The 10,992-nt window shown below is 37.1% G+C and overlaps 1 protein-coding gene across 2 annotated transcripts in view; it reads right to left on the bottom strand.

The window, feature by feature from the left end:
- The window catches only part of LOC107103808 (E3 ubiquitin-protein ligase Midline-1-like), a 71,775-nt gene that overhangs the window by 36,636 nt on the left and 24,147 nt on the right, over window positions 1-10,992 (bottom strand). Inside the window, exon 1 of one of the 2 annotated variants that reach the window (XM_015403637.1) lies at window positions 6,775-7,029. The exons of the other annotated variant lie outside the window; for it this stretch is intronic. The gene's annotated coding sequence lies outside the window, so the exon portion shown is untranslated. Of the gene's footprint in view, window positions 1-6,774; window positions 7,030-10,992 lie in introns of those variants that run through there. 2 annotated transcript variants of the gene reach the window in all.

The following is a 10,992-nucleotide window of genomic DNA, read 5'->3' on the forward strand; positions in this document are numbered from 1 at the left end:
GTAGAACCGAAGCATTTCGGTCGGTACCATAAAAGAACCGAAGTTCGGTACCCAGCCCTACCTATTCTCATAGGCAACAATCTCCACTTCAGGAATGCAATGAATTTGTTTCATCTCAGACTCTAAAGCAGCTATCATACCCACTGTAATATATTTCAGGAGCACTTGTGTAACAGAACCTTGGAAATTGAGGTATGTTTGTGATCAGCACTTGGTTTACAGGGATAATGATGCCCCACAGCATGAAGTTTACTCCCAAGAGTTCCTAAAACTTAGATTAATCCATCTTGTCCTCCACACGCTGAAGGTTTACGGCGCCTGTAGATGCAAATACAGCAAAACAGCTCCGAGCACTGTTGAGCCGCCTCCTTGCCTCATTGTATGCATTGTTTTTAATATACGCTTCCTTTCTCCTTCAGAGACGTGGATTTACTTTTTTCCCCCCATTTTCTTCCAGTTTTGGTTATATTGATGCAAGCAAACTGGCTTTTCCGTTGATTTTTGGTCAGTAGTTATGCACATGGTCGTCATTGTTGGGCTTAATTTGGAAGCCAGAATTTATAAGTCTTCCTGGAGGTCCTTTATATGTACTCAAGGTTTTTTGATCATCCATCTCCTTAATGGCTTAAAGGCATCTGATGGTTTCTTCTTTGAGCCCTATACACTGACTACAAGTTTAGCTTTTAATTTGTGCAATATTTTTCTAATACATAGCGAGGTAATTTAACTACTTCGGGCCTTTTGACAACTGAACTTCTTGTGGTCTCTTCTCAGAACTTTCGTCTTTTGATTCATATTTCTAATCATGATGAAATATCACCCTCTTTCCAGGCATTTAGGGTCTTCCACCTCAAGGACTCGAGTACATCTCATAAGATCCTGGATCACGTGGGGCTGGGACCACAACTTATTGGCAGATGTGTGCTCTGAAGCAGTGCAAAACTGCAAAAACTTTAATTCCAAGTAAGTCAATCTTTCCCTTGGATAGTGCAGGTAAAGAAGACACTTTGCCAATGGAATAAAACAAGTTAATTTTACAATAAGAAAAGCTGAATTTTGTTATTTCAAGTGCATAATATATAATTATCTTATTTTAAGGGTAAAAATACTGATTCCATTGGGAGATCATTTTATTTACATACTCAAATTAAGGGTAAATACAATTAATGTAAGAACTCTCTTTATTTCTAAATCAATTTTGCAGAGGGTTGAACAATTGTTGAGGCTAAAGCTTCAAATAAGTTTTTACATTTGAAACCACCTGATTTTTCCCATTTTGGCCTATAAACTGCTGTATGGCAGAAATTAAGGTTTTAGAAACTAAAAAATGTCAGAAAAAATTAAGGTTAATTGCATAACTTTTTAGCGGCCTCTGAGTAACACAATCAAGCTTTAGTGTCTGGTCTCGCTTCTGCTTGCATTCACTGCAAAAACAATCCAGAAATTAGTCAAAATTTCTTAAAATAAGTATATTTACCCTTAATTTAAGTAGGTAAATAAGATGATGAAAATGGAATGTGATTTTTTACGCTAAAGATAAGATAATACGATAATATGCAATTGAAATAAGACGATGCAATTGTTTTTTTTTTCTTATTTTAAATGTAAATCTTATTCTTTTGTCGAAGTATCTCACTTACCTCCTCAAACCAAGAATAAATGCACTTATTTTAAGACAAAAAAGACTAGATTTTGATTTTTTTCCAGTGTTTCATGGGTGATGCAGTATCAGCCATTCAAAATGGCCCTTCCCAGTGAAATACCAGCTGAATGGCCGCCCACTTCCCTGCAGCTCCCAGCAAAATCCCCTCCAACTTCCAGCCACTGGCCTTCTCCTGGGCATGCATATTTTTTTTACCCTGACTCCACCCTTTTGCTGAATTTCACTGACCACTGATTCACTGATTTCTCTTTAGATCTTAAAGTCCACACATCATGACAGAAATAATATTTTAGTACAAAGATTGATGTTAAAAAAGGAATTGTAGTGGACCAGCCAAGGGCCAATCAAGGAAAGTGGGGAAATAAGCTGAAGTTCAGAGGTAGGGAAGAGAAAAATTCCCCACTTTCTTTAAGAGTTTATGAAAGTTTCTTTCAATCACTGCAATTACTCAGTAATGCTTTGATAAAAGTGATAACGTTGCACCATGTTCCCAGAAAGCCACTCCTGCTTCTTTGATGGGCTAATAAAAGGTTTTAAAGGGAACTTTCTGTAACCTGTGTGGTATCTGCATGCATAAGTATGGCTCAGGGGTTAAAGCATGTGGCTGCTGCATGCAGTGCATCAGGCCAGACTTTCCCATTTTATATAAACTACTCAGGGCAGGAATAAGTAAAGCAATAATGCCTTACAGAGGGGAAATTTGTATGGGATTACAGTTTATGCTCCTAATTCAAGAGAAATTTGCCTCTGCTACTTTAGGTGATTAAGCTTTTAAGCTTTTTAAGCACTGTGGGTTTCTTTCCATGACATTTTAGCCATCAGATTTTAAAATTAAACTAGTGTAGCTTCTTAGAACAAGGCTGAGAACAGAGTGGATTCTACCATCATTAAGTTGACCAGCTGGTCTGTTGCAATTAGTATTTTTTTCTGAGACCAGCATTTAGAAATTAGAATTATCAGACGTGAGTGGGTAGAGTTAGTGGTGTTATAATATGAAATCCCTAAAATTCTTCTCAAAACAAACTCTGATAAAGCCTAAGGAAAGTTTATCTTTGAAAAACCTTATTTGCTATTTTGGATTTAAAATGGTGCGCAATTGAAATCGGGGAAACCGCACCATTCTGTGACTCTGAAAAATTAGGCATACTCTAAACAAATATGACAATAGGCTTTTGTTTCACTTGGAATCTGGTATCACTCGTGGCATAAAATAAATAGAAGTTGCTTGCAAAGACTTTATGCTGGTTTTGTAAGTTAGTTGGTAAAACAGTGTTTATATAGAACTTGCTGTCTTCAGCAAGTTTTTTACAACACCTAGTCATCAGGGTCAAATTACTCACAAGCCAGTGGTGGGAGTGTTTCAGCATTACCTTAGTGTTTGAGCCCTCCTGTTCCCGTCTGATCTGTTTTAACCTGCCTGCTTCCAGTCATCAGGAGTTATTCTCAAGCCAGTGGTGAGTGTTTCAGCGTTACCTTAGTATTTCTGATTATCTGATCCTGACCTGCTCTGCCTCTTAACCACTGAACCTGCCTTTTCCCAGCTGGACTCCTGCTGGATTCTGCCTGTTTGCTGAACTTGGAGCTGTTTCCTGTCACCAACCTGGATTTTCCTTTGGAACCTTTTTGGAGTTCTGATCTCCTGGGTCTGTATCCTGAGCACGTCCTCGACACCGGCTATGGCTTCGCCCTCTGGATTAACCTGTCAGGGTCCCCTGTTTCTAAGCTTGTGAGAGTTTCACACCACAACTTGGCTCCCAAACATTTTATGAAGTTGTTTTTTTTTTTTTTTTTTTATAATGACAAGAAATCTACAATCCAAATATAAAACCTATTAAAAATGTTGAAAGCCAAGTTTGTAATTAGAAACATTATACTCTGATGGTTTTAAAAGACCCACTGAAAGTTAAAACATTTTACAATGAAATCGCTGTTCAAAGGCATGCTAATCTAGCAACATTGTTTCCATAAATATTTTTATGTGCGTTTCGAAGCTTCACTTTAGAAGAGCTTGATGTAAACAGCAAAATTCTAACCAACTTTCAAGTGTTTTGCAAAATGAGGTGGTTTTTGATTACTTTTTCTAACGAGTAAACTTACTACACAGGAGATGGAAAAAGATGTGTGCAATAAGTTCTGATGAAGCAAACTTTTATCTCAGATGAAATATCAGCTATTTCTGCATGCAAATCATAGAATCTAACCACCCTGAATGGCAAAATAGCTATTACTAGCTGACAAAATCAAGTTCATAACTTGCCAAATTGCAACACGTTAATTGAAACCTCAGTCCATTACTGATCTGTGGTCCAGCTTTCAACTGGCTTTCTACCTCTACTTCCAGTTTATTACAGTGAGCATAGTCTTAATGTATGATGATATTGTCTATTGCTTCGTCTTTTTAATTTGGTTCAAAGAATAGAAATTGGACAGCTTTTCAAACTCCTTTTCCCAGGTATAAGCTTAGCTTTAGAACTGTGCACTTGTTAGAATTAATGGTTGCAGTTGAATGTAGGAGAAAAAAGCAAGTGCTTAAGCAAACTAACAGAGGTTAGATTTGAGTAAAATGGCACCAGATTAGCTCAACCACACAAGTGCACGTAAAGAGTGTCTTCAAGATTTCACAAGCTTGCTGTTGAGGAGCCCCTTTTTTTTAATGCTTTAGGCGATTTACTGTAAAAGACATGCTCGGATGATTGAGAAATGCAAGTTGCTGTGATTTCTGATTTCATTTGTTTTATTGCTTGGAAAAAATCAAACTTTGGTAGATGGGCACATGGCACAATTTTTCCCAATTGGCTTCAACAATTTTGATACATACAGTATCCCTCTTTTCCCCCAAAAAATTGTGCTGCTTATTTTCAGTCTGGCTTGCTTGGTTAAAACATAAACAGTCTGGTTGTAATGTTGCTCTGTGGCTCAAAGGTCCATAACCTTACTGCTTATGAGCACCTTGGCCCAATATCTATAAGGCAGTTTGCTCATATGCACAGTTTGACCATTTTGGCATATTTAATGATTTCATTTAAGATATTTGGATTGTTTTTCAGGCTGAATTTGACTCTGTGAAATTATTTCAAAAGCAAATCTTCATTATATGTAGTGGCATCTGCACTTAATTCAAAACTCTGTAAGCACATCTCAAAGTTGTAATGAAATCAATAAAATGTGGCTATTTTATTGATAAGAACAACAATCATGTCTTTTTTTATTTCATCAGCAAAATAGTTGGTAAAGATTATAGGAAATAATTACTTAAGTTACTTGCTATCTTTTTTTAACATTTTATAATTCCTAAAATTTAATGCACAAATAAATGTGACTTGCACTTTGCAGTAAAATCGAAGGTTCCTATGTTTTTTCTGGTATGTATTTAATGTGTATTCAATTTCTCTATAAATAGAAAAAATGTAATCCAATGAGGCACAGTTATTTGTTTATTCAAAAGAATGCTTTGCAGTTTTTATTTGTTTGTTAAAATGTCCTGCATTTTATTGCAGAGACTTCTCTCAGGTTTGAAATGAGCTGAAGGACTCACTGAGTCCCTCCACAGGAATGTTGATTGAGCCAATTGCACCCATTGTCACACTTCTTAAAGTTACCATGACAACATTACTCTCATTTTACTTGGTCGGTGATTAAAAAATTCAGTGGAGTGGATAAAATGGAGTCAAATGAAACTAGCTGGTCCTTTGACTAAAGGAAAAAAGTATTTGAGTGTGTTTGTCATTATAAGGATGTTTAGATAGCAATTAGCACCCCCTTCCCTCACCCCTGACACACACCGGGTTTGAACTAAACTATGACTTTGAAGATTGAGATAACCCGTTAGAGATGAGTATCTCACTGCTTGTACCTCCCTATACAGAAGTGATGAGATAACAGGATATATTTGTTAGAGAGGCTTTCAGCAAAAGGGAGTTTTTTTTTTTTTCTTAAAATCAAAACAAAAAATAACAGCTTTGCTTCTAAATTAGATTAAGAGTTTAACCCTATTTGTTGAGTTTACATAAACAGCATGAGCAATCCCTCAAGGAATGAAAACAAGTTGAAAGGTCTGCGGTTGCCATAATTGTCTGTAAAGTTCCCACGGTCTGTTTACAGGTGGGGGGGTGGGCAGATCTGAGTGCTGCTTCTCTGTGAAGGTCTCAACAAGACATGTCAGTGGAAACAGGAAAGAAGCAGGAACAATAGCATTGTTGCTATATCGGTAGACGTTATGATAGCTTCAAACTAAACTTCCCACAAGTTTTTTCTTAGTTTTCTTTTTTTTTTTGTCCAGTCCAATGTAACTTTTTTGCATCCTCAAAACCAAGACCTAATTGATCTCTCTGATCTGTCGCAGGAGAGAATAAGCAGTGGCGCTGAACTTGTTTGCCAGCTGTGACATAGTCCAATACAGAAGACACTCGTGCAGTGAGGCGTACCAAACAAGCCTCAGCACACAGCGTCCGACTTTCTTTGAGGCCAATATATGAAGTGGGCTGTGCACCATATGCAAGACAAAAATAGTCATCATGTAGATGTAATTTTACATGTTCTTATACGCACAACCTTGATAGACAAACAGTCTTCCAATACTTGCTTAAATTAGGTAAAAAAGCAAAGATTATGTTGCTTTAAAACAAGCTTCATTTGTAAAACCCGAGCTAAAATGCGAACAATACCGATTATTCTTCTGCAATGTGTTATCTTCGTTTTGAGACTAAACATCATGAAACTTTAGCTCACTATTAAAAGAATGAGAAGACTTTGATAATTCGAGATCAAATTAAGTTGTCAGGAACTTAAGTGAACACAGAACTCAAAGGAGGAGGAATAAATGAGTCACAAAGTGTAATAAAAGCAGACTCTGTTGAACATACAGTATCTTCAGAAAATGCTTCTACAAAAGTTTGTCCACGGAGCTCAATGGCTGGGTTCTTAAGCCACTGCTCTATTATTATCATTCTTGCACTTCTCAGATTTACTGAGAATACAGACTAGGCTGAGGTGGAGGGTTGAAGCATGTGGGAATCCCCCCCAGGGATTTACAAACTTAAGTCAAAGAACCTCCAACTGCTCATTGTATATAACCCACCGCTCTTCATACAATGTGCAACTCTGGCTCTTACCTTCCACATGATTAAAATCCCATCATCCACAAACAAAGTGAAAAAGATGGGAAGATAGAGGTGAAGAGGGGGAGTGACGGCTCTCTTTCTCTCCCTCTCTCTCTCTCTCTCCTCCGTGGGATGCAGGAAGGTTGACAGCGGCTAAAACGATAGTAAAGAGCAATCCCAGAAGCCACTGAGGATGTGAGTACGTCTATGTGGCTGTGTCATCACCTCTCTTGACATGTTTCCTCCTCTGCCTGTGCAAGCTTTTCCATCCAGACCCAGCAGAGAGAGAGAGAGAGAGAGAGAGAGAGATGGGACAAACTAGTGCACCGCCCCCTCACTGTTTCCTCTCCTCCCCCAGTCTGTTCAGTCCTTGCTCCATGCTCCACTGTATTCAAATGTGCCAGTTAGCAGACTTGCCTTAAGTAGGCCAATCATCATCTAGCTTTATGTTTGCGACATAATTTGCAGCAAATGAATCGCGGCTTAGAAATTCTATAACTGGAATGTTCGTTTAGCAAATATTCCCCTTATTAAATCACCTAAAAACATTCAAGCTTACGTACAAGCAAAAGTATAGACACAGAGTACTTGTTCTATGTAATTTAATATCTAAGTAAAATATTAGATTTGAGGTTTCTGAAATCTGCATTTATTTTTTGTTATATCTATACTTGTGTCTCTTTACCCAACTCAAGACTATAAACCTGTTTCCCTTTTCTCATTACATGGTACATTAGTTTGTATTTAGTGCACACCTCAAGACCACACATTCATTAGATTATGGTTAAATATTTGCAGCTTGTAATGCATTTATACACAGTATGTACTTTATAGGGACCATGATTTTAGTAATTTAAAAAATGTAGTTGTAATCTTTAACATTTTTTTAATAACTTCTCAATACTGTGGTTATTCTAACAAGTCAAAGTTTTTCTTACTTTGTTGTCAAATACGGGAAAGCAAACTTTTAGTGGTGGGTTAGAGACCCAGTGTTCTTTTAAGAGAGAAGTTTTTGGAGAGACCGGGATTTGAAAGTCAGATTTTCTCTGAGAAACTGTAAGAATAACCTAAAAGTCAAACTTATCTGAGCTTGTAGTCACTCAGTGGAGATATTTGTCATCTTTACCCTTTTTGTTTCGGTCACCACTACATTTTTATGGCAATAACATAAAAGTCAAAGTTGTGCATGTGTATGTTTTCTTTTGTGTTGGTTTAATACTTATTTTGTTGTGTGTTCTCGTTATATATCAGTTCTTAGGCTTTTATCCGTTGCCCTCTGTTGTTGCTATCCTTTTCCCTAGCTCTTTAGACTGCTCTCTTCACACCTGCTCCCAATCTGCTTGTTAGTCCTCTCTTTGTTCAGTTAGCCATAAATACTCTACTTGTGCAGTTTCCTCAGTGCTGGTTCCTCGTCTAACTTTGTCTAAGTATGCCTTACTGTGTCTAACCTCTTTATGATTGGTCTTCCTGATGTCTTCATAGATCTTGTTTGTTTAACTTTTTTCATGTTGGTTTTTTTGGATTCTTGCCTCAACAGAAAACAGAAAACCAACCTCTGCCTTTGCATTTGGGTCCTCAAACCTCAACCAAACCCTGACAAATACCAGACTTAAAGCCAGATTAGGTTACGATTAAAGTTAACTTAAGCTGTCTACAGATATGAGACTATTAAAAGCCATAACATAAGTCACTCCCACTTGAGTGAAATCTTCTCAGTAAAACAAAATACTTGCCAGATTTTTTTTTGTGGTTGCATTCCTTACATTATTACATCATCTATCCACCTTGAAACCTCAACTTTTGTGGCTGCTACCCATGAAATGTCCCTCACTTTTTTTTTTTTTTTATGGCCTACAAGAAAAGCTGCTTAAAATAATCTCCAAGATGCAAGACACTCCTACACAACTGCATATTATAACAACTATGGTTGGATAAATAACGCCAACTTTCATCATCTTCTTCCTTTGGACACCACAGTTCTTTATCCTGCTTAAATTTTCATTTTGAAGTTTAAAGCTGAAGGAATATAAAATTATACATATTCTTAGGGTCAGAGATTGCTGTGTAGTGAATAATCCTTGGGATTATTCTGTAGATAGAAGTGTGGGACATGTATTTAACTTAGGAAAGATTTTTGAGTCTGATTCCAGGGTGTTTAGTACAGTAAATTCAATATACCAGAAATCTAGGCATCGTACTTAGTTTATGTATCTGTTTTAATATCCTAAGTGCCAGGAAGTGGATGGAAAAATTAATGCTAAATATTCAGAGATTCACCACTGTACATAGCTTTCATTGTAAGAATTCTGGCTGTGTGTGTCTTGTGGTTAGAGTGGGATTAGATGAGGTGAGTCTGCTGCTTAAGAATGTTCTTTTGGAAACAGACCCAGAAACAGTTTCCATCTGGGGTTGAGTTCTCAGAGCAGTATATCAGTATATACCACTGAAAAGTTGCTTTTCAACTTTAGGTAACGTAAGTCTTATGTCTTTTGACATGCGTCAAAATGAGCAGCAGGAGCAGCGCAACTTGACACAGAACCAGTTCATTAATGAATAAATTATCTTAAAATGTTGAAACCTAAAATATGTTCACTGTAATTATTCTGGTACCTGCAGGTTGTTCCACATACCTGAAAAATGCTTCACACATCTACCACCAGCCACGACGAACAGACAAGAAGTTAATAGTAGTGATTGTAGGAGTCGAACCAGTAATTAACATCTTTTATATTTTCTACTATCAGCTTCAAGGGAAAACTCGCATGGGGCGGAAAAGACGAGGATGGCCTTGTTCGAGTTCATTGACGTCTTCGTCAATGAAAATAAGATAGATTAGAATATGTTTTTAAATTACAAACCCAACCCATTTACACAGTAACTGATCAAAACCTATAGATAAGCCTATAGATAAATCAAACATTACCCCCCACATGTCTGACTCAGTAACTATTAAAACAGCTATTGTCATTCATTTCAAATGGAACTATTCACAGACTTGTGGACCATTCCACAAGTCCAAAGTGTGACAGGTGTCTACATTGTTATGTAATTCTAAGTGTCTAATCTGATGTATGTCAGTGGTTTTAGAGAGGAAGATGGTTCATCTGCCCTTGTAGCTCAGAGAGAAGAGATGCTGGCTTAGAGTTCAATGGATCCCGAGTTCAAGTCCTGATTCATCTCTGAAATCTCAGTGAATTTATCAATTTAAAAAAATATAGTCCCTATACATATTACATCCCAAATTATTGGCTTTCAAAGTAAGAATTGAAACAAAAAGATAAATATACTACAAGAAGAGGTTGAACTCTGAAAGGATGTTAAAGCATTGACTCTCAAATTAGAAGATAAATGCCCCCAGAGAAAAGTGAAAGTGTGACAGGTTCTCAATTTCATCTATGTTCGATGAAACTATAACTTGAGGTTATACATCAGAAAATATAAGACTTGTAAAGACAGTAAAATACAAAAGTTGTAATCTTAAACCACACCAACAGTAGTATTTCTCTCAAATAAAACTTGAAAATGTAATGGCTAAGTAACCTTTTGCAAATGTTACATTCTTAGTAATGTTCTTGTATGTAAATGTTGTCATTTTTTTAAATCATTTGTAAACATTACATTTGTTTTGCAGTCTTTTTTAAGTTACTTAGAAAACTACTTAAGACATAATAGTATTTTACTGTCTGTAAAACATTAACCAGACTTTGATTTCTGATGTATAACCCCCTCCAATTATCGTTGCGGAAATCAGGGAGGGGACACGGCCCCCTCCCCGACCCACCGCTGTGGGTAGTTCCAGGCTACGTCAACCACAGATGGAATTGAACTCAGACTCTGCACCACTGGCGCCTTACGGTCGCAGACAATCCCCACTCTGCTGTGACACCTGTCACACTTTGGACATTTCTCCGGGCGCATTTATCTTTTTTTTTCTATTTCTACAGTTGTTGGAAAATGACAATAGTGGGATTTGAACCCATGAGCTTCTAGTATGAGGGCCAATGGTTTAACAATCACACCACAGGCACAGTCTCCATACACTCTTTTTCTCGTAGTGCATTTATCTTTCTTGTTTTTTTTTTCTACAGTTGTTGGAAAAAGGCAACAGTGGGATTTGAACCCATGAGCTTCTAGTATGAGGGCCAATGGTTTAACAATCACACCACAGGCACAGTCTCCATACACTCTTTTTCTCATAGTGCATTTATCTTTCTTGCTTCTTTTTCTACA

The sequence above is a fragment of the Cyprinodon variegatus genome, unplaced genomic scaffold, assembly GCF_000732505.1.
Source record: "Cyprinodon variegatus isolate N-32 unplaced genomic scaffold, C_variegatus-1.0 Scaffold1532, whole genome shotgun sequence".
Taxonomy (NCBI): domain Eukaryota; kingdom Metazoa; phylum Chordata; class Actinopteri; order Cyprinodontiformes; family Cyprinodontidae; genus Cyprinodon; species Cyprinodon variegatus.